At 40.7% G+C, this 24,212-nt stretch overlaps 1 protein-coding gene and 1 long non-coding RNA gene across 2 annotated transcripts in view; one reads left to right on the top strand and one right to left on the bottom strand.

Annotated features, from left to right (window-relative positions):
• Positions 1-388: 388 nt before the first annotated feature.
• LOC109204244 (uncharacterized) lies at positions 389-22,940 on the bottom strand. Its single transcript, XR_002063833.2, has 3 exons — positions 22,807-22,940; positions 2,224-2,278; positions 389-2,131 (listed from the first exon to the last, which is right to left on the bottom strand). It is a non-coding gene; the product is annotated as an uncharacterized LOC109204244 (long non-coding RNA).
• The window catches only part of LOC100705137 (ubiquitin-conjugating enzyme E2 E2), a 36,746-nt gene continuing 35,451 nt past the window's right edge, over positions 22,918-24,212 (top strand). Inside the window, exon 1 of the mRNA XM_003443150.5 lies at positions 22,918-23,071. The gene's annotated coding sequence lies outside the window, so the exon portion shown is untranslated. The remainder of the gene's footprint in view (positions 23,072-24,212) is intronic.

Below are 24,212 nucleotides of genomic sequence, written 5' to 3'. Positions count from 1 at the left end.
GCCATCTGCTGCGACCGGTTGGGGTGAGAGAAGGAAGACAGGATAAAGACCTGCTGTGGAAGAGAGACAGAGATTAATAACAGGTATGATTCGATGCAGAGAGGTCTATTAACACATAGTGAGTGAGAAAGGTGACTGGAAAGGAAAAACTCAATGCATCATGGGAATCCCCGGCATCCTACGTCTATTGCAGCATAACTAAGGGAGGATTCAGGGTCACCTGGTCCAGCCCTAACTATATCCTTTAGCAAAAAGGAAAGTTTTAAGCCTAATCTTAAAAGTAGAGATAGTGTCTGTCTCCCGAATCCAAACTGGAAAAGAGGGGCCTGAAAACTGAAGGCTCTGCCTCCCATTCTATTTTTAAATACTCTAGGGACAGCAAGTAGGCCTGCAGTGCGAGAGCGAAGTGCTCTAATAGGGTGATATGGTACTACAAGGTCATTAAGATAAGATGGGGCCTGATTATTTAAGACCTTGTATTATTTAAGACTTCAATACAAAGACATATGATATGTGCATAATGCTGCTGTTTTCCCTCTGTTGGTTGTTTTTATTCATTCCATTTACTTATTGTTTTTATTCAAAGGGAAAGCCTTTTTATTATGTTTATTGATAATAAAGATCATTCATTCAATCATCCGTATGCAGTTAAAATATAAAAAACCTCAAATGCTGTCTTTTTCCAAATAACCAGTGGAATTCCTTTATTCTTATCTCTTTAAATTTAGCCTAAAAAACAACCACAGAAGCCTTAATCAGGGAAGGAGAGAAATCATATGAGGTGGTAAACTGTTTCTGTGTCTTTCCTTATGACAGCAGAGCTGAAACAGATCATAGAAACAGTTTCCTCTTGCTTGCTGTGGGTGTCCATATTCACCACAGCTGCAGTTGTTTTGATGACCTCAGTGTCAGACTCAGATCATCATCCCTGTCTCTCTAAAAGTCCCCAAGCCAGATGTGCAGCAGCATCTCTGTGAAACACACTGTACTATATACTGTAATATAATGCATAATATAAAACCACATAATAGTACTATATGCAGTTTTTGTACTAGAGAAAATGAAAATTGACAAGCAGATAAGCAAAAAAAAAAAAAAAACTTTTGGAAAAATGATGTGTTGGAATCACCTGATTGCCAAGGCTGAAGAATTATTTTTTTTTTCTTAAAAAGAACAAAATGGTTTGATAGTTTAGGTTTAGGGAGAACACCAATGATAACGTGGACCTTAGTGAGTCACACAGACTCACTGAGGTCCAAGAGACCTGTGGGCGACCCCGTGGCACCCACACGTCACAAGGGAAAAACGTGTATTCTGACCAGCTGGTAACTGGTTGGTGACAGTTGGAAGGTCGGGTAGTCGGGTATAGTGCTGCACCAAAAGTCTCCCTGTGACTGTTTTGTTGTAAGCAGGTTGCTGCAGTCACCAGTAGTTTGCATGGAAGACGCCGACTTTTCTGCAAACACTCGCCCAAAAGGTAGTGAAACTGAGAGGTGCTGAAAAACAAAGACTATTTATATTCAAAGTAAACATTACGCTTCTTGAAATATGTTGATTGCAGCAGTAAAGCAGGCCTTTTAATCTAAAGGTTTCAAGCTCTTTTCTGCAAGTGTTTGCAGAAAAGATGCCATCATCTATGCATCGTCTAACGGCATCCACTGCAACCTGCTAAAGATCAAAGTAATCGTAAGGAAGTTTTTAGTGCAGCAATATTTTTGGGGTGTTTTCATCTGATGAACAACATCCAGCAATGACTCACCAAGCACCAACCAGTCCAGGAGTATTCAGTACACCCACCCCTTTCTAGGCCTGCATGACTGAGGCTTTAACCCCAACGTTCAAATTTGGGTTGGCATGAAGCACAATTTTGTCACGGCACACTGAGAGACTCAAACTCAGAACTTACCACGATCAGTTTTACAAGATTTAACAAAGAAACTCAAGAATATTTTATGATCCCAATAGATCCAGCTACAGACAGGCTAAATACACAACTAGTGGTTTCCAACTTTCTTTATTCAGCTTCAGCTCTGAATAAAGAAATGCCAGGTTTTTTATATTTAGAATCTCTTTATCGCGTCCTCATCAAGTCTTCTCAGCTCCCAGCAGCAGAGTCAGGGGCTGAACAGCTCTGAAAATGTGAGAAGAGAAATTCAGTCAGAGTTCACATTTTCAGTTCCTCCCCTGAGGGACCGCTTCATTAGCTTCTGTGCTCTTCATCACCTGCTGATTATCGCAGCCTGCTCAGTTCGTCACCCAGATGTCCAGAGGTCAGAAGCTAAACACACAAATGAAAGAAAAATAACTGTAATGTGAACATAAACTCTAATTTTATGACCCATGTAAACGGTAAATCACATTTACACAGCTTCCTCCTCCCTGCCACTTTATCTTTCATAATATGTCCTGCATGTATCACCATCACATCACCATGATAAACAGCATGCAGGGAATGCAAACAAACCATTAATCTCCTTCTGCCAACAGAAAAACAACCCACACCGCAAACATTTCCTAAATAACCAACTCCTGCTTATTTACACCGCGCTATTAAGGCAGCGAGGATGATGCAAACAATGAGACAGCGGTGTGTTTGCTTTAAAAAGGAATTGGAAGCAAAACCGTTTATGAATATTTTACTGTGGAGAGCGGAGAGCGACAAAGAGGACGTCTGGAGTCAGCTTTTGATAGTTTTTAAACGGCCCTGTGCGTGTTTGTGCGGCGTATGAGTAAATAACTGGAAATAGCTGCGGCACTTTGTCTCCCTCGCTCTCTCTGAATACCTGCTGCCAAAGTACACAAGAGGAAAAAATAAATAGAAGTGAGAAAAGAGAACATCTGGTGGGAACAGTTAAAAAAAAAAAAACACACATGAAAAATTATGATTATACTCAGGGAAAATACACAGGGACCTTACAATAAACGCATGTGTTTTCCTTTGTTAAAATGCATCTCTCGAGTTATGGCGCCGAAATCAGGCTCCCACACACAGAGCGAGCATTTTTTTGGAAAGTGACCAATGCAGACATGAAAAGCAATCAGATGTGATTGTGTTGGTAATTGGAGAGGAGTTCTGTGTGGCTCCGTAGCAGAACATGGTTGATTGTGTTTGAATAGTTGCTGATTGACTGTAGCTCTGCTGCAGCCAAGCTGTGCACACTATGTGTCCAATAGTTTTCTTTCTCTTTTTAAAAAAAGGAACTTGAAAATTGCTTTGTGAACTAAGGAGTTGTCCATTTAGTCCTCGTGCAATCATGTTGCTCCTTAGGTCATAAATTCAGCCTGACTGTTGGACTGAAATAACTCTGGTGAAGAGTCGCCACTGGAAAGAAATGTGCAAGGATGGGTTTTGTAATGAAAAATGAACAAGCTGGGTGAGGCAAAGCACCGTGTTGTGTGGGAAATAACACAGAAGTATTCAAAAGTGCTACTCTTGTGGAGAGGTAATTATTTTCTTTCATAAAAATAATATTCTTAGAAATACAAGTCATTTGGGGGGTTGAACATGCCACGTTTCTGGAAGTTTCCTGAACAATAAACAATCTCACATGCAATAATATCACATAATCTCAATCAAATTGTAGCTCCACAGTTTGACAGTCAGATTAAGAGTTTAGACTGGGTATGTCTGAAGACAACTACACGAAAGAGGAGTGTAAAGGCAGGTAAACACTGTGAAATCTCAGATTAAAGACGGCCACGATGAAAGAATCACAGTAAAATCTTCGGTCACAGTTACAGAGACACAAAGTGGGTGTTATAATAATATTGTAACCAATGAAAGCCTGGGACAAAATTATGTCGTACCAGAAATTTTGTGTAACTCACAACACTTCACCCTACATCTGCTAACCAACCATCATCATCACATCCAGAAAGAATAAATAAAGTGGAAAAAACAGTGGAGGAATTGTAGATCTGCCTTCAAGTCAAGCAGAAAGCTCTGGTGGCCACAAGCTGTCTCAATAAAAAAATGAGAGCCCTCACAGACTGTATACAAAAGATGGGCAGAGCTTCCAGAGGCCTGTGCTATGAAGCACGATTGAGTCTTATCCAGATAACTTCAGGGTTAGGCTACAAACCCATGCTGCAAAGCTAAGATATCAGCATGTATGAAATCTGCTCTTCAGAAAAAAGCATCACCATTCCTGAAAGAGCCCTCAGACCTCTGTGTGCAGATAGCAGGAGATTTATTAATAAAGAGATTCTGAGGTGCAACTTTATTCCTTGAATTTTTCCCTGTTGATACAAACAATTTTACTAAAACAATTTTTCTATGAGCAAACATGACATCTACGCTGCTGACCTTATATCATATTTGCACATCGACTAACCCTAGGTTTGAATTCTGTTGTTACATGTTAAACATCACTAAAGCTGTTAAATATTATTTAATGGAATACTCAATGATAACCCATCCATCCATTTAATTTAATGATACAGTTGTGGTACTCTTAACTCATAACCAGCTTTGTGTGTCCTCTTATTCTGACTGCCAATGTTGGGGGAGGTGAATCCAGATAACAGGAAGACATGCTGGGTATGTTGAACTTATTTCAAAATATGGGCAAAGGTCTTAAAAGTGCAATCAATGTTGTGTCTTAAACATGCATTCTTAATAACAGCCAGCAGGTGGCAGCAATTCTGGTTGCAAAATAAAACACATTTTGTTCAATGGCTGAAAATTGTGCAAAGCATTTTGTAGAGGAGATCAAAATGGCAAAGAGATCCTTCCGTTGTTTCTGAGATCAGTTTCAAACAGGTCGTTCAGTTGTAACCTCACCAGTTGTTGCTTGGTTGTTTTTGGTAAAATTTTAAATAAATGGAGCGGAAACAGTTAATTTACCTCAGTAAAGAAATATAACAAAAATATTCTGCATCATAATAAAATCATATGTTCAATTTGAAATAACTTTTTTTAAAATTAAATCCACTGAAGGCTCTTTTTAGAATCACAAAAACAATTTACGTTTATTTTTCGTAGACTATTACAAATATCTCCTTCTATGGTTGAAGCTGTACCCAACTAGACAAAGGTCTGTGTTTACAGCATAGACTGTATATAAAAAGCAGGGCATTGCTGTGGCCTCCTTCCCCTTTGAGTGATGATCTGCCCTCTATCTTTTTTCTCCTCTCCCCGTTTCTGCTGTATTGTCTGTATTCCCTCCATGGAGCCATGACTGTGACTGGTCTCACCTGGCTCGCTGGTTTGCACACCTGCACTCAATCATTAATCAGTCTCCCTTTGCATTTAATCCCTCGCCCATCCATCCAATTTTGCCAGGTTGCTCTGCTGGCTAAGTAGAGTTATCACCCAGGGTCGCCAGTATTTGCACTGTAATCTTTCTGGAGAGTTTAACTAAGACCAGAGCTTTTCCCTCTGGACGTAACTGTGGGTTTTCTGCCTTTACTCTGACCTTCTCATGTGTGCCACCAGCTACCCTGCCTCCATTCCCTCTGCCTGCTCCCTCTCCTCACTATCTCTCTCTTTTAGTCATTTTATGTTTCTATAGTTCTCTGCTTCAGTTCGCTGTAACCTTAACAGAAATGGACACAGTGACTGCACCCGTTAGTTGCTATGCTCCTTATTTTGAAGCTTCAGTGATCGTGTTTTAGACTCAGCTGTTGTTGCTGATGTTTCCATATTTGGCAGAATGGACCGGTAACTTATCTTCTGCAACACATGACAAAAACAACAGATTTATTTCAACAGCCTGTACCTGTAACATTCCTAACCAAGGAATGGGCACATCCCTAGCCTCAGGCTTCAACAAAACTAAATGGTTTTGTAATTCGTCAGTCGTTATGAATGAGCTACAGAGACTGATCCGGCCGGCTATTAAAAAAAATCTTAATTTCATGCCAAGAATTGGATGCTTTAATGTGGGACTCTGAGGAAATACTTGAAATGCTTTTCAAGCCACCCTCAAACTAGAGAAGCTGCAGTTGTTTGGCTTCACTTTTCAGCCAAGAAGATGGCCACTTGGTTTACAAGAAAACTTTCCGATGTCATCGACCACTTCGGCCAGGTGACAGTCTAGACATTTGTGGACTTCTCTTTGAAATAACTGAAAGATAAGTAGTTTTAACCTGGAGCAGGAATCTTCAGGAGGGCTCTCATCTGAGTCATATTTGGGGTCTGCCTCTTGAGCATGACCCCAAAGTGGAGGTAGTCCAGTAACTGACAAAAAGACCTGACACTGAAAGCAATGAAGAGCTGGTTTAAAATAAGCGAAGGACGGTATAAAGGGTTCAGTCAAGTAGCTCTGAGGGTTGTGGTAGTTCTTTCTGGATTAACTTTCACTGAGCTTTTGAAATATTTCTGTATTGTAGAGGCTAAAGATGATGCTAAATTGCTGTGATGTGACACAACAGATGTGGGACATCAAAGGCAGGGTCACTGGTTTGCATCCAAAGCCCAGCTGTTCTCAGGAAAGACACAGACTGGCTTCCAGGGCTGGGGAACACCCAGCTGTGCTTATATGCTAAGCACATAAATGAAAATCATTTTCTACTGTGTGCAACATAAACCTGCTCACTAAATACATAAAGGTAAACGATGTCTTGTTCAATGATGTTAAAACAAACCCCTTAATTCAAATTCAGGAAGCATTTGCCCATTTTTTGCAGCAAAGTCTTCAGCTCTGACTCAGACTGGAATGCATTCAGCTCTGCTTGAAAATAGACTTGCACGGGACTGATCCTCAAACAGAACAAGACAGCAATAAAGACCTCCCCTGCAGCCTTGAATTTGATTTGTTTTGGTGCTGTTGTGGGGAAAAATCAGCTTCATAGCGTTATGTGAATGCTTTATTCTGAAGAGAGAAATCAACATCATCATCTCTGTTTTGAACTCACAAATATCAGAATGGAAGTCACGCAGGCAGACTAGACTCAATTTTCCAACCTCCAGCTCAGTGAGATTTCTTTTTTTCTGCTGACACAAGGTTTTCATTTGACAGTAAAGACATGCTTCTTGCTTCAGCTATTACCTGAGAGGTGTAACTTTTCTTCTCTTCCAGCTAAAATCCACTTTCATACCAACTTATAGCTGGTTTTAAGGACTCAATCCTATCAAAGAAACGCTATAAAAGTCCATTAGGACCAAATGCCTTTCTGTGACATTTCAGGAGGATGATTACACCTGGTAAAACAATTTAAAGCCTCAAAGGATCATTGAGCATCAAACGATTCTGGACTAGGAGTTCATTTTTCCATGCTTATGGGACTATAAGGAAAGCTTTTAAAGAACCCATCCTTCCCATGCTCCGCTGCCAAGCGCCTCTCACTTCTGAAAAAGAGAGATGATAGCTTTGAATGACCTTGACATGCTTTGGTTTGTCTCATCACTGAGCTGCAATTCCAAGCAAATCAAGCACTGCCATGCCTGAGCAAGAGAGAGAAAACAAGACCCTCGGGAATACACACACACACACACACACACACACACACACATGCACACACACAATCTCCCACCCCGGTCACACCTTCTTCACTTCACCACCATGACATTAAGATGACAGCAGCACCAAGAGGAAATGAGAAACATGAGAGTGGGAGGTCGGGTGATTAGCGCAGGTCTCACAGCCCCACCTTGTGTTCAAAGGCAGGAAGTGACACACACACACACACAAACACACACACATACACACAATGAAATAAAGATTATTCAGTTGCTGAACACATTAAGTCCTCATAAGCAGATGGACTTAAAGACAGTGGAGCTACAGTTTGCTGTAGAGTTCAGTTAAACCTGAACTGAAATCGGGTTAGGCTGTGCCGGAATTGCCACACTATTGTCACCGACGCACTGGTGCGCCTGTTATGCTGCTGCAACCTGTTTTGTACATTAATTCTCATTTTGGCTCAAGGAATGGACTCATCATCCTTACAGTGCAAGTAAAAAATGAAATAAGCATCCCAAACAATCTGAAAAATAAAGAATGAGGGCTACTCGTGTGGGGATCCCTTTGATTTTACCTCTGCTGAATCAGGAGGGCTGAATGAAACTAACTAATAACTAGTAAACTAGTAACTAATCGAGGGATAACCATCCAGTTTTTGTTTCTCAGAAGGTGATTTGTAATTACTTGAACTTGAAGGTACATATTTTATTTCATTGTTAATCAACCTATATGTAAAGTGCTTTTCAAGTTATATTTTATTATTTATTCATCAGAAAAATATTTCCAATGGCATAAACTTAATTTTATTTGACCACATGGCTCATTTAATCCTTCAACATGGAGACAGAATTTAAGTCAGACAGAGCAGTAAAAGTAGGAGCTTAACTTAAGGGCACCGTGTATGACAATCAATGGAAATTCTGGGATTGTGGACAGAAACTAACTGGTTGTCTGCTTGATCTAATGGCTGTTCATGTTTGAAAATCCAAGACTAACGGTGCCATAAAGACCAGTTACTTAATGGATCGAGACTTCATCCGTAAAGATTTGCAACAGTATCTTTCATCTCAAAACTGGTTCATCAAAACTACCTTCATGGTTGTTCGTTTTGCAGAAAGTCCCACAAGAACTTTCACACAGACTCACAAAATACTGGCAATAGAGAAAACAGACTTTTAAATTGGATCCACTATAAGAATACTGTGCATGTGATCAGTGCAGTCAATCAATAATAGCCTAATATGAAGTAACAGAAATCAATAGTGCAAATCAGCCTGTTACCAGTAATTCAGAAACCCCAGAAATCTCTTGCTCTCTCTTTTTAAAAGCAGCATACATTAAATATATGTTGTAGTACGCCTCAGAGCCTGCATGTAAAATATGTGCAGTTCCCATTTTGCATGCTTATTAGCGACATTAGCATTCAGTTAAAAGCACCGCTGTGGCTGAGTGAAGCCTCACAGAGCTGCTAGTCTCTTGTTTTCTGCTGCCCGTTTCTGAAGCAGATCATATCCCCGGTTTTCAAACGTGTCATTAAACAGTAAACTGTCACTTTTACAGACACGCAGCCTGAACCTCTGATTGAATGCTGATTGCAGAACACAGAAGAAGATCACGATGAACCAGCAGAACGACACAACAGATGAATCCTGCTTGTTGGCATGAAAAATATTAAAGGCAGCCAACTGACATGGAGCAGATTAGCGTTTAGATGAATAATGAGAACGTACGGAGCTGGTAGATGGGCATATTCAGCATTGATGGTATGATTTCTCTCTCTCTGCACTATACAAGATGTGGCTACTAGCTGAGCTCATGTAGGCTGAACCAGCATTAATCTCATTATTTAATATTCAGTCTTAGCACAGCTCTCAGAAAAGGTTGGGGAATGAGAAGAAAAGCAGCTTGGCCTAAGGGGGCGGGGTGATTCTGAAATGTTGACGATGGCCTGTTGCCATCAAAACCACTGAATCTTATCAGTTTTACAGACTTGTTTTTTGATTGTCGGCTTAATTTCTGCAGATGAATGCAGATTATTACAGATGGATTTCATTCCCCCTCTGTTCCTCCACCCCCGTGCCTTTTTCGCTCACAGCAACATCTGTGACAAATATAAAGAATACAATGAAACCCCACTTAAGCTCACTTAACACTCATCCATCCAACCTGCAGGCGGGTCCGATAACAAGGATCTGCCACAGGACTTGCAGCCTATTGCTTCTGGATTGGAGCAGGGGTGAACGAGGGGAGCTAGTGAACATGCAGGACCAGGTTTTGGATTGTTCTAGGGGTTAAACTTTATCCACTGGATTTCCATCACAAAAGCCTCCTCAGCAGTGAGCAGACGTGACCTTGGGGCCTGCCAGGGACAAACTGAGGAAGTGAATTCAATGAAGCGTCCTCCATTCACGTGTAGGCCTAATAGGTCGCTGTCTATCACACCAAGTACCCGACCCTAGGCACACCTCCTCCTCCTCTTACACTGGTCAGAGTCCCTTTATTATGCTGATCTAATGACTGTGGAGGGTAATCCGAAGGACCTTCATTTGAATAAGGGTGACGTGTTACGCACTCAGCCAGATCTGAACTGACACTGGGCCCCATACCTGCCAACTTGGGTGAGCGTTAAAGTCGGCCGTTGCAGTACCAAAACAAATTTATCCTTCTACAATTTGTGCATTCGTTTATTCTGATAACACAGTAAAATCTCTTGATACAAAACAACAAATACCTGCACACAAAGAAAGAAGTGGTAGAACATGTGCTGCAGAGATATGATATTGCTGGAAGGATCTGTCTTGTGTGGACAGTAACAGAAAATATCTCAGTGAGTCCAGTTTGACAACAAAATACAAATTATTTATAGAAATATTTGTGTCTTGATACTGACCCTAATGATTTAGTTTCAAGAATAATGACTTCACCAGCTCACCTGTGTGATCCCTGTAATTTTCTTATCATGATAAATGGGCGACTGTATGGTTACACTGATACTTTTAGCCACACTTTGCACTTTTGCACTGGAAAGCCCCTGAACCTTGCAGTGGCCCTGCCCTTCCCCTTCCTCGTGGTCGGGGATTCCTGGAACTCAAGATTGGGGTTATCAAATTTTTAATACACAAATATCATGGGCAAAAGAATCTCTAATACTGATATTATTGTCACAGCTATAGCAGGAATGCGTAGTTGTAATACTCAGTATTGTGACTAAAATCACATGAACTAATACTGGAGAATAATCCAGTACGATCGTAGAGTGCATATATTTAATTTACGTAGAACAACAATTCTGAAGTCTTGAACTTCACAGTCATCATTGTGGGTTTTTTTTCCTTTTTTGGACCATTGTTGTATTAGTGGAGCAAGACAAACCTTTAAACATATTGCTAAACTGGGCGAGCAAGAAAACAGGCTAAACAGAATAAACCTAAAACTATCAGACAGATGGAACAACTGTCACCTACACATAAACATTTTTTTTGCCTTTTAATACACTGAAGAAGAGCAAACAGAACCCGCCTGTCACTCAAAGTGATCACACCTCTAATAATGCAAAACCGTAAGTCTTAATACAAATTAGAGGTGTTATACACGTTAAAAGAAGGTATCGCCCACAGGAATTAAAACACCTTCATTTCTGCTGACTGGGTACTGATTCAATTCAATAGCCAACCTCAAGTGGCCATCCAAGGAACTGCAGTTTTTTTTACATTTGCACATTGCTTTGATTTACGGCCTAAACTGCAGTTTTGAGTTTTATTACTTATAACTCATTTTACTGGGAAGGTGCCAAACAACTAGAAATGCAGCCAAAAATTAAAAAGAAACAATGATTTTGTAAAACTGAGTCACAGTGTAGACCTTTTATTTCCTGCTTTAAGGGAGTAGAATATTTGTTTCACAGTTTAAGCATGATACATGTTAAGTTCAACAAATATACACAGTGTTAACTACTATTAACCACTTTGGTGTCTTGGAGAGGGGAAAAGACGGTACTGGGTGGGATGTTTGCCATTACCATGATTGTTGACATGGTCAAAATAAATTGATGACATTTAAATATGTGACCCACAACCTGTTTACCTTTTGGTATTCAGTCAAATACATCGCTAACTTTATTCATTGTGTGCTCATTTTTGGCTTAGTATTGGGAATTCTGGTGAAGATTAACCACAATGCACAAAAAGTATAAAAAATGTACAGGCTTTTACAAGTTATGAACATCTTTCAGTTTTTAAATGATCATCAGTGCTGCTGTTCCACAAGGCCCCTGGTCTCAGTGAAAGTGTTGATCTGATTTACTCATTAAGTAAAGAACAAAACTGTTTTTATTTCAGATTTATATTTATCACTCATGAGAATTTATAACTCAGAGAGCTGCTGAGAGAGATGCAGACTTCCAGTCTTCTTTAATTAATGCTCAGCACAGTGAACTTCATAAATAAGTATTTTCTCAGACTTGGAGCCAACCCTCTTCAGCCCAGCAGACGATTTGGTGTGTCCCTGCCTGCAAACTCGTGTGAGATTATTCAAACCCAGAGCACAATTTTTAATTCTAGCCTAGATCCCAGAGTTTCCCAGGACACCAAATATGTTAAAGTGAATTACAGGGTAATGCAGTGAAAACAGTGCAGCAGAAGCCTAAAAAGAATCCACGTAATGAAATACTGCAGTCATAAAAATATTCCCTCAAATTACGCAGAAGTTTAATACAGCTTCATTAAAGGATCTAAGTATATATATATATATATATATATATGTATATACTGTTTTCTAACTGTGAAGAGTTTTTTTCTTTTTTCGAGTCAAAGAGACACGGGAATAAAAGATGCAATAAAGCCTAATGTGTTGCCTTACCAACAAGGTTACAGCCTCGGGGCTCCAGCTCCCCCGGGCCCCATATTCACTCTGTGTCAGTCGCTTTATGAAAAATGCACCATTATATTCCATAAACCAACTGACCATTAAATTATAGTGTCAGCTCAAATGATAAAGCTCTCTGATAAGGCATCTTCATTTCCACACAGCCATTTTACCTTTGCTCTGGTGTGCACGTTGCATATTCCCAAATGAATTTATGTTTCATCAAATTACCATAAATAGCGGGTAATCAGGGACTGCAAAGAAACTATTCGCCCTGGGGCCCCTTTTCAGGGTTCATGTTTATGGGTCAAACAAATGAGTCATTCTCTGGTTTAAAAAAAAAAAAAATCGGAGCTTAAGCAAATAAAACGCTGTTTTTTTCCTTCCCTAATACAAGCAAAGAATGTAAAGCATCTACACAGTGTGATTTTTTTTTATGAGGATTGGAGACAAACTGGTGTAAGAAGTCGATTAAACGTCCTCTTTAAGATCCTTTAAAGCAAAAAGAAGCCATCAACACCATAAACAAAACTCCAGAGAAAGTTGCAAGCACAGGCAGAATGTTTGGTGCTGGCAGTAAATTCAAAATAATCAGCTTTCTTTGTTTTGTCCATCATCTCAGTACAGTTATGGTTAAATGCAGGCTTCAAGTGATTAGTAAACCATTTAATTTATTTATATTTCATACAGCTTCCCAAGTTGTTGAATTTGATCTTACATGGAAAACCCAATGTTTTGTAGAAGTTCATATTCTAGTTTGTTTAGATATTACACACCTTTTACAACCGAATAATATAAAACCTATTATGCCAGCGCACACCTTCAATGCACGTGGCAAATTCTCAAGCTATAAATTTTCCAGGGAAAGTAAACAATCTCAGTCCGATAAATCTCTGTGTAAACAAAACATGAAAAGCCTGCTGCAATCACGGACCGAGCCTTTACGTGTTTTATTGATTCTTGAACAGTCATCCCACGGGGATATGAGTCTGCGAAGCATATTGGATAAATCGTGATTTATTATTTTTCTGCATGTGAAGAAATGCTGCCAAAATATGCATAAATGTAATTAACTGACATTTCACTCAGGAGGAGTGAGTTCCCATCAGGCACTGGTTATCAAACAATTTATTTCTCATAGTTTACGACCGAGCTTGCCCTCAGGCGTGCCCACAGATCACTGTGGATTGACTCTTGGGGAGGCAGAAGAAAAGAACAGTGCTTCCAAGTAAGCCATTACCTCTGCCTATGGGGTTATTAATCCACACAATAAAGGTTTTAGCTCTCAGCAACCCAGAGAGAGAGTTACAGTGATTATGGGGGGAAATGGTTTGATGTTTTACTCTGTGACAGTTTGAGTAACAGTGAGGGGTAACACTATATCTTATTAATCAGTGGTTGGGGGCACATTCACATCTGTTACCAGTGGTAAAAAGTAGCTAAGTACATAGCATTCTCCTTGTCTGCTAAATATTCTGACTCTGCTCATTTTTATGACTTTAAGCTGCGGTTCTTAACTATTAAGGGATTTACCTCACTTTAAATATGTATTTTAGACAAATGCTTCCCAGACAAATGTCCCTTCATGACAACAAAGGAATTTCATACAACTCTATCCACTGATACTAGTACGGTCCCTTTCTGTCCCAACAAGGAGCTGTAGCTGTCTGCTATGCATCACTTTAACTAATTTCAGTCACCAAACCACTTGTTTGTGGTGTTGATGCCTTTTCCAAAAAATTATAATATTGCTATCTGCAAGGCTTTGTGCCTCAGTTTTACTGAGAAAAGTTCTTGTATTTTTAATTACTGTATTATTAAAACTAAAAACGCATGTGTCACTGTCAGTGTAGTTAGCTAACAAAGCTTGCCAGTCTTTTCTGCCACTCCACCCTTTCATCCAGATTCATTCATATCTGGTTTCAAACTACAAAGTCCAAAAACAATGGATGGAGGCATCCATCTTTTATATACAGTCTATGATACAGTCTGCATGACTCTATAGTCATGCAGCACCTTTGCCAAACCAAACAGCTTTACAGCAGTGAGAATGAGGCTGAGTTTAATTACTGCCTGCTATGTGCTAAATATTTCAACAACAAAATCTATTCTCTTGAATTTTCAGCCATTCCATAAAGCTCTTACAGTGAACATTAACAAACTTCCTTTTTTTATTAAATAAATTATAATGGAATTATTTTGAAACTGTCTAAGATGCACATATTATTAAATCAATAAGTAATATAAAATACACCATGCTGAAATAGGTCATTCTGCACAATGTGTGCTATAATTGTATAGTAAGTTTACTTTTATATGCACTGTGTCATTACTGCCGTCAATTAAATCTCATAAAACACCTGCATATAAAATGTTGCTCAATTGAAAAAGAATGAAAATTGTCACCTTTTGTTTTCTTATTATGTGCTATCCTCTAATAAGGCTATCGCTACTGATGAATTAGTCGTTAATAAGCACTTACTTGCTAAAGCTGGTTTAAAAAGACATCTGTCTTCCAGATTTTATAAGCATGTGTTTATGTTCAATTTGAAAACTAGTAGAACACTGTAATATAAATATAAGAGCATTTAAAGCAGAATATTTCTCTCTAAATTGTTGGATATAAACTGGTATTACATGAAAATACTATTGCAAGTTCAGGCATTAAAGACTCTTTAGAAATGTAAGTTTGACTTTCATTTCTAGTGATCACTTTTCTTGCATATGGCACCGCATTCTCCTGGTTTACCTTTTTTCCTCTATGAAACTACATAATAGCACTTTACCACAGACAACGTTTATGTTCACTCGCCCTAACACATGGACGACTTAATCTGACTTGGCAGTCATATGGTTGCAGTTACCTTGCTTAAGCTGTTTTGTGTTAAGCATAATGAGGGCCATCAAACTCCGGTAAATGCGAGACACTCCTCAAAGACCCTCCGCTGAGGACTTTTCAATAGTGACACAGTAACAATTACATGTAAATCAGGCCAGCAGGCTGGAATTTTAAAAAGTTGAAACAAAGGAGCTGGATGAAACTTTAATGGATGTTGGGAAGGAGTTTGGTTATTTTAGCAGCATTTGAGCCAGAAAGAAGAAAAGATGTTAAATCTGATAAATAACTAAACCTGATGAAGTAAGGCAAATATTTTTCTTATGATTTCCTGTTTCTACTTCATATCAAGCTCCAGTTTTTAAAAGCTGATTTATTATCCTTTTAGTTATTTTCTGTCATTTGCATACCGATACTATTACAATGGGTGTCTGTGAAGGTTCTCAGTCATCCAGGTCGTCGTAGTCTAAAGAGCCTGGAAAGAAAAGCGTCTGGACTTCTTTAAGTTGCTTGAAGACGTTTCACCTCTCATCCAAGAAGCTTCTTCAGTTCTAGGGTCAAATGGTGAAGAGTCCCAGATTTAAGCCCTGTGGGAGTGTCCCCCCCAAGAGAGACAATGGACCCCCTAATGTTTCTCTACCAAATCACATGAGCCAAGGTGTGAAAACGGGTGTAGGTCACAATCAGCCAAGGTTTCGGGTGAATTCACTGTGAAACCTAACCCCATCCTATCATGTGATTTCCTGAGGTCAGAAGGCCCAGGATGTGAGTGGGCGTTAAGGCATCTGGGAAGGATCTCAAAACTGGATTATAGATGGCAGACAGTTGGTGTCGTAAACCACCACCTCTGTTCAAAGATGGATGTTCACAGAGAGTAGACTCTTTCAAATAGTCTGTTTATTACAATGGTTGGTACTCATATTAAACACAGATACAGTTTCAGATAATGAGGTCAGTGTATGTACAAGTAATCCCTATGAGACTGCTTTAAACACTCAGTTTCAGACAGTTTTTTTTCTGCACTCTTTATAGATATTCCTAACTGGGTCATCTTCCCACTAAAAGCCTCAGTCATATAGACCTAGAGACCAGTCCACCACACTCTGGCACCATTCAGCCACTTGGGGAAAAAAATCTGTATTCCCCAGCCAGGTGCTAAGCAGTTGCTGGAGGCTGCTGGCTGTATGTAAATAAAATCAATCACAAAGGGGATAAGAAAAAATAATAATTACCTCAGTATAAGAAATTACAATCATACCATCAGTGTACAGACTCACAAATGTCAGCAAACTCCTGGAGATTTCTGAAACTATCGTAACGGATTTGAGGGAATGTGGAAAAACTAGAGGGACAAATATGTTTACACCTGAAAAAAACATGACCACAATAAAGAGGGGAAAAAGTGCCAATATTTTATTTGTTTCTGTTGTTTGGCATGTGTATAAAACACTGGGACACAACCACATGGTAATTAACACATAATGCGCAAGCACAGGCATAAGTGCTGGCCACAACATCAGCCACCTACATAGGTTACATCCTAGGCTCCACAAAGATTTCCCACAGAAGCCTAAATCAGGTATTTAGCCTGGCTTTAGCAATACATTTCACAGCAACTGCCAATAACCTCTAGCAACCCCCTTTTAACCCATCAGGGAATACTAACTTTTCCCCCACGAGCAGTGGTTACCAGGTGGTTGCCAAGAGGTCTGTAGACCTGTGTGGCCTGAATGCTGCTCAAATCCTTTGCTTATGTGGGACAGACAATTAAGAGAAAATTGGTTTAAAAGGTGAGGGAGAACTGCTTGTGTAAAACAGAAGATGAGCAGGGATGAGAGTGCATGAATAAAAATGTGCAAATATTCATAAGAGGTCCCTTTTAATAACTTAATGTTCCAATGAAACTACTATTTTACCCCAGCCTTCACCACAAGCAGTGTGTAAGTGCCTTAATGCAGCCATAAAATTCTTTAATCATGCTTCAGCTGCTAAGCTGAGGGTTTTACCATGTGTGGCTATAACAAGCAGTTAACACTATCTAGTAGCACCAAAGCTGTGACTTTAATAATGATAAATATGCCCGGTAATTCAGTAGTCAATTATTGTGTGGAGGTGTGTTCATATTTACACTATGAGACGCAGACCTTGTGGAGAGTGCAATTATCTACCATCTATATGGAATTAAGGCTATTTAAAGATGGCAAATGGCAAGAGTAGTGTCTGTAAAATGAATTCATTCTTATTTTATTTGACCAGTTGGCAGTTATTTAACCTGAAGTGAAATGGGGATTGGAACTGCTGTTTGAGACTGAAGAAGTGCTTTAGTGCTTCACGGATGCTCGGCTGAGTGGATGGGACAGTTTGCACGGTTTCACAGCAAGTGGGACCACACTTACTTTCAATATTTCATGAAAGTGCTGCACTAGCACAGTGTTGTTTGAACTGAGAGAATCCCTGAACAAAGTATTTAATTCATGCATTGACTTTTCCACTACAGTTAAAACATCACAGAGCTATTTCTTTGGGGTGTGGTTGTGCAGCTCAGCGGCGTTGGGTTTAGTCGATATTATCGTGCTGCCTGATGCAGAGCCTCAGGTCCTGTCTGCATTTGTTTCACCAAAAACGGTGATGTCACAGCTCCAGATATTGATGGATATCATGGGTTAATGGAGTGCAATGAAAGTGTCACAAAGAACTCTGTCCAAAAAGATGCCATTAAACGTCATCTGCCGCCAAACTCTGAGTCAGTGCATGGTTAAATTTAGGTTGGTGAAAGCTTTATGTGAGCGATTCCCCGTGGCTACGTCGTGATTCACATGCTGCTTCGGAATGATGCTTTTTTTGGTTGATTTTCCAACTTCTTGCAACAGCTGTGAGGGTGATAATTCCAGCGTTTCACAGGCACTGTGAGGAAATTAATTTCTCCACAGCCTATAAAAAGAATGAAAAATCACCTCTCTGTTTCAGTTACTTATCTTAAGGCGATACTGTACCAGCTGGAGTCTAATGAGCACGGTCACGCTGTAATTTCAGAAGTTCACACTGACCATTCATGGCCCAGCTTTTTGTACACATTAAATTTGAATTCCCCCTTTTTTTCCCTTCAGTTTGTGTTTATAAGACACACAACATTTCAGGCTGCACTGACAATCATTCAGTCAGTGGGGCTCTTTTAAATTAACGCTTCTCACAGTTTCTTGTAGACAGACTCACAACAATGAGAGACCCACAGCAATATTTGTTAAACATGAAACAAACTTGTTGCTCTTACATTGTCATCTCTGACTCCAGTGAAGCGTAATCCGCCTTTTGTGCAGACTCTGTTTGTGTGTTTCCTTCACGGTGCCGCGGTGACTGATGGATACTTGTACACAGACTAAGAAAGAGTGAGGGAGATCTCTCGGTTGAAATGGGAACAGGGAAAAAGCATGTTGGACAAAGGTCTTAATCTCTTTGGAAATTAGACAGTCATTATGTTTGTTGCAGGCCAACGAGGCCTACTGTGACTTTGCTGTGTGGGCGTGTTGTGCTGCTGTCTTCCCAGCCTTAGGTGCCACCCATCTTCCTGTATAACCAGGAAATGTCTTAGTAATCAACCCTGAGAATGCTTAAGCTGTGTATTTATTCTTGCTTGAGGGAGAGTGTGCTTTAATTCTCATCATCGTTTCCCAGTTTAATTTCTGCATTTTTGTTTTGTTGTTTTTCTTGTTGAAAACAGGTGCTTGGCTGTCCCTTTAAGTTACATTATCAATGGAAACCCTTTCTCCCTCCCTGTCTCCTTTTCCTTGTATACTTTCATTGTTCCTTCCCCACATCTGGAGCGTGGAGTCTCTGGAGAACGTAACAAATGAACACTCATATGGGATTCAGACCCAGGACCTCTTACACGTGTTATTTTTGCTTAGATCGTTTTCTAGTAAGCTAAACAATTCACAAGGACAACCAAAGTAATGCATAGTCATAAACATGTGCATAGCTGTCTGTTATCGCAACTGCACGCGTTTAAACGTGTGCTGGCTTGCAAGTGACACGTAAGTCTTGTTAGGTCCAACATTTAAAGATTTCTGTTTCTGCTGTTTTACAGAAATTGACCAGGTGCTCAATCAGACATGCAGCAGACATAGAACAGAGGAACAGAGATGTTCCTGGATTAATGGAGAGGAGTGCACATTTGAAAGCAGCTTTAGCCAAAAGATGTGACATTTACTGATGTAAATGGCTGTCTTCTGAATTTTTAAGCACAGGGGTTTTTTTTCTAGATCTTTAGGTACAGCATTTGTAACTCTTTAATCTCAAATACCCGCTTACTATCCATTTGGATATACCATTTCATTGTGTAAATCACCATTGAATGATGTAGTTGAAAGCTCCATAAAAATGCTGGTAGGTGAATGTAAGAGCTCAGATTTTGTTGTTACGCTTCAAATCTCTTCTTTTTTTCCTCTTCACTGTCTTTTGCATGTGCCCCTGCTGCTTATGTAAAATCATGATTTTCACATGAATTGGCACCGAGCAGGGCGAATCTGTTATTGTTTTCTCGCATGCATCTTCAAAGCCACAGACTTCCACTCCTAGTTGGATGTGAAAGCACAGTCACGGCTCTGTGTTCAAGCTGGAGCCCAATGTCCCCTCTAAGCTCTAAGCGCTGAATGTTCACAGACTTTAACTGACGTCACCGCTGCTGTCGTGCCACGATCGGTGATGAAACACACCAGTGCTTTCATGAACTGGGATGTTTTTAGGGTGTTTTGTGAAGCCAGTTTGCCAGGCTTGAGATTCAATTTGTCACGTTAATTCATTAGGAATTTGACATTCAAAAGCAGATCTTTTTCACTTGAAAGTATCTGCAAAGTATTCCAATCAGTACTCATGCTTTTAGACTGTTATTAAAAGAAATGTAACAGGCAAACTTGAGGCATAAGAGCACTGGATCAGACTGTGCTAACAGGACTACAACATGCTCTCAAAAGCTCTGTTTATTGTTTATAACAGTGCAAAGCAAAGCTTTGTTTATTGTTTACTTCCCGTAATCCTCAGATTTCTGGCTCTTACCCAGGTCCAGGTTGCAGGGCCATGCCCTAACCACCTCGCCCAGGAGGCGTCAAGGAGACATCCTGGTCAGATCCCTGAACCACCTCAACAGGTGGATGACAAGCTCCTCACCCAGACACCCTTTTGAGGAACCTCATTTCTGTTGATCGTATCAGCAATCAACAGAAATGAGCTGTCACTTCCCACAGCTCATGGCCATAACACAGGAATGTAGATCGACCAGTAAATCTGCCTGCCTTCATGCTTACTTCTCTCTTTACCACAGACTGGTGCAGCATCCCCATCACTCCAATTCATCCATCAATCTGTGGCTCCACTCTCCCCCCACTCACGAATAAGAACTGAGATACTTGAACTTCTCCACTTGAGACCCCACCTGATTCCCAAACCAAATGGGCCCTCCACAGTTTCAAGAACCATAGCCTCAAACTTTTCATCCCAGCCATTTCATACTTAGCTGCAAACCACCACCATGAAAGCTGGAGGTTTTCACTCAATGAGGCCAACAGGATCTGGAAAAAGCAGAGACGGTGATCCTGAGACCACAGACATGCCACCCACCCATCTCTTGGATGCACCTAGAAATTTCTTTCATAAAAGCAATGAACAGAATCGGTAACTAAGGGCAGCAGTAGCGGTTTCTCCCAGAACAAGTCTGACTAGTGTAAGCTGCTGTGTGACTGGGTATCTCATAGTTGTGTCTAAACATGTCAGATTTCTTCAGTGTAAATTTGTGTGGTCACTGGTTGATGACTCGGTTCACATAAATAAAACCACACGCATGCTTGCTGCGGGCTGTTTTACTGAACCAGATAATCCCGTTCGGTGCGAGGCTCATTCAAACCACCATTATGAAACACCTCTCAGTTCTAAAAACAGCAATATCATAAGATTAGTAACACGTGTTTTTATTTAACATCAAACCTTCCTCTGTGATGTGGAATTACACAGTCATCACTGTACAGCGCTACAGTGCTGTGGGCTACGTATTCTCTCAAGCAGACTAAATGGAAAGTGTATATAAAGGGACAAAAAATTCAATCAGAAAGACCTTGACTACATACTGGTTTCACAGTGGGACAGCGCCGTCCTCACACGTGCATTTATCAAAGCCTGTGAGCGCGTAAACGGAGAGCAATGGAAACAGGCCTCTCAGCCACCGTTACAGCAATCCCTCATTCTGACTGAAACATGTTTACACAGAGTTAACAATGCGAAAGATCGAAACGTCAAACAAAGAGTTTCCATAAAATGTTGTGTAATAATGAACACCTGTCAACTGCGGCTTTCATTTCCACAACATATTAAAATGCGAGGTGCAAGTGGATTTTCTTCCACTGCATGATTTAAAAATAGATATGTATTTCAGAGGAATGACTGCTTTCAGCAGAGGCAAAACTATCACATTTTCCTAAAGATGAATATATCTGAGTTTTGCACTTAATGATAAAGAAATGCACATCAGCCAAAGCTTATTATTTAAGACATTTAAATGTGTGCGGATTAAAAACAAACTGTCCCCTCTCTGTCCTAAGCCACTAAACAGGCAAGTGTATGTTTAGGCAACTAATTAAATTTAAATGTATTTATATAGTGCCAGTTCACAACAACAGAAGTCATTTGTAAGGTAAAGACCCCGTGTGCACACAGGTGTTGGTTGACTGTAGGCAGCTGCAAACATCCTACAGTGGAGGCTGCAGGACGGCAGGACTGTAAGTTGGCCTGGTGAGATGCTCAATAATAAATAAATAGAGGTGTTTTTAGCTATTTATTTACTTATTTGTAAATCTCCAGCAAAAAAGGGAAAAGTATCCATTTGAAGATCAATAACTGGTGATTTTCCATAGGTGGGAGGTGGGGGAAATACATACTGTGGAAAAAAGTTCTGAATTATTAATTATGGTCGATGCCATGAATAAGCAATCCTAGCTTCAGTTACAACATCCTGACAAACTGTAGTTTGTTTTTGGTTTTTTGTCCACAGGAGCCAAAACCCAGTTATTAATGTCCACCATTTCTGAGCAACTTTACACTCATAAAAGTGTTGATTATACCAAACAAAGGTATAATGAATACTCTGTGTGTGCACGGGGTTGCAGGAGTTGGGACTTTAAGCTGTGTGCAACTCAATAGGGTAGAGTAGGAAAAATATAAGGGAGAAACATTTCCTGCACACCCGGGGCTCGTAATTTGTGGCTCCGCTCCTGAACACACAGTAAAATCTGATAAAGACATTTTATATGTTCCTTTACAACATGCTGAAACCTTATTCAGATTTTTCCCCCAGAGACACCAAAAACATGCTGCCTACTGCAGCTTTAAATCCAGCCTTATTGTGATACACACGATTTCTAACCAACTTTGCACTCTTACAAGTGTCTACCAGAATAAGCAAACACATCATGCGCTACCATGTGTGTACATATGCTGCAATTGGGCTTAAATACCCGTGAGCTGTGTGCATTGCAATAGGGTGGAGTGGGGAGGGGAGGTACTGGGGCTGGGGGGTATTTCTTGCACACATGGGGCTCATAATTTCTGGCTACGCTCCTGCACAGGCTGATAAAGACATTTTATATGGTGACTTATTGTTACACGACTAACGTCTTTTATTCCTCGTATTTAAAAAAAACAAAACAAACAACTTACTCATTAGGCCCTTTATTGCTTTAGCCTCGCGTAGGCTACTTCTCTCACCAATGCGGCGCACGTGCACGAGCGGTGTGCGCAGACCGGGAGCGCGCGCGGAGGCGGTCCGGGGCTTCCTCAGTTTTCTGTAATCGCTTTTCTGCTGCTGCTACCTCCAGTTAAATAGCAAGGACACGGGAGCGAGCAGGCGGCCGTGAGAGGATATACTTTTTTCGGTACCTTGGGATTACGACGCGGAATTGCAGCATCGACGGCCAGCTGTCAGGTAAGGTCGACACACGCGTTCAGCCGCCGTAGATCCGCGAAAAGTAAGTAAATGTCCCGTGAAAAGTGTCGTTTTCCAGTGAAGAAGAAGAAGAAGAAGGGAGGAGGAGGAGGAAAAGAAGGGGGAGGTGGTGGTGGTGGATGTGTGGGACGAGCCTCCCTTTGTGCCGAGGCAGGGTCACTGCTCTTCACCGCACAATGTGGACACTCCAGAAACGGCTAGGAGTCACACGTTTACCCCCCCGCACCGCCACCGCACACCACTCCGCTGGCACTGCCGCCGCTCACCGTCCTCCATCAGCCTCGCCGTCGGTTGTGTCGGACGAGTCCGGCATTAACGCCTTCTCCTATGCGCATTTTCATTGAGTTTAAAACACCGAGGCCTGCTTCTGCTTCTGTTTTTTCCTTTAAATACCCCCCTCAGCGGTAATATAACGCACCCTTCTCCTCCTCCCCCCGGCCTTTTAACGTTAGCTAGCTCCCAATTATGTTTATGGTCGCTTTTGTTTTAGCCGGCCCCTTTTGTGTGTTTCACCCCCACAAATGTTGACCTCCTTGCTCTGACAAAGCAATGAAGTGATGTCTTATGCCACACACACCTCTTAACTTGTGTCCGTTGTTATTTTTGAGGGGATATACGGACCCTGGCATCTCGAAACCGGGTACGTTTCAGCCGTTGGTGTCCTTACCGTCACCGTGAAAGCCCCCCCTCATTGAAAGACGACCTATCCCCCGCTTCAGTTGATCGCTTTGATTCATTCCGTGCCTATCAGAGAGCTTAAATCGACCAGTTTTGCTTTTAAAAAATAAGTTTATGGTATTTATTCAAGCCCAGGGGCGTTTCCAGGATTTAGAAAAACAAAACAAAAAATAGGTGGCATATTGGGGGCGGGCGAGAGGGGGGGGGGGGGCAGAGAAAAATCTGAATCAGAAATAAATACAGTGTGGAAAAATGTTGTAAAAACATGTTGGGTACCAATTTCAGGCTCTTGGTGTGACATGAAAAATGATGCTTAACCACAGCTTGGGAGGTTGTTTTTTTTTTTTTTGGCAAAGTCGCAACACAGTCAAAGGGTAGCAACTAACAGCAACCAGGCACTACTGACAATCAGCTGCATTCAGTAACTTCAAGAGGACAGATG

This window comes from Oreochromis niloticus, linkage group LG11, assembly GCF_001858045.2.
Source record: "Oreochromis niloticus isolate F11D_XX linkage group LG11, O_niloticus_UMD_NMBU, whole genome shotgun sequence".
Taxonomy (NCBI): domain Eukaryota; kingdom Metazoa; phylum Chordata; class Actinopteri; order Cichliformes; family Cichlidae; genus Oreochromis; species Oreochromis niloticus.
Note: the sequence above shows the minus strand (reverse complement) of the source record. Positions and strands in the feature narration are given on the sequence as shown.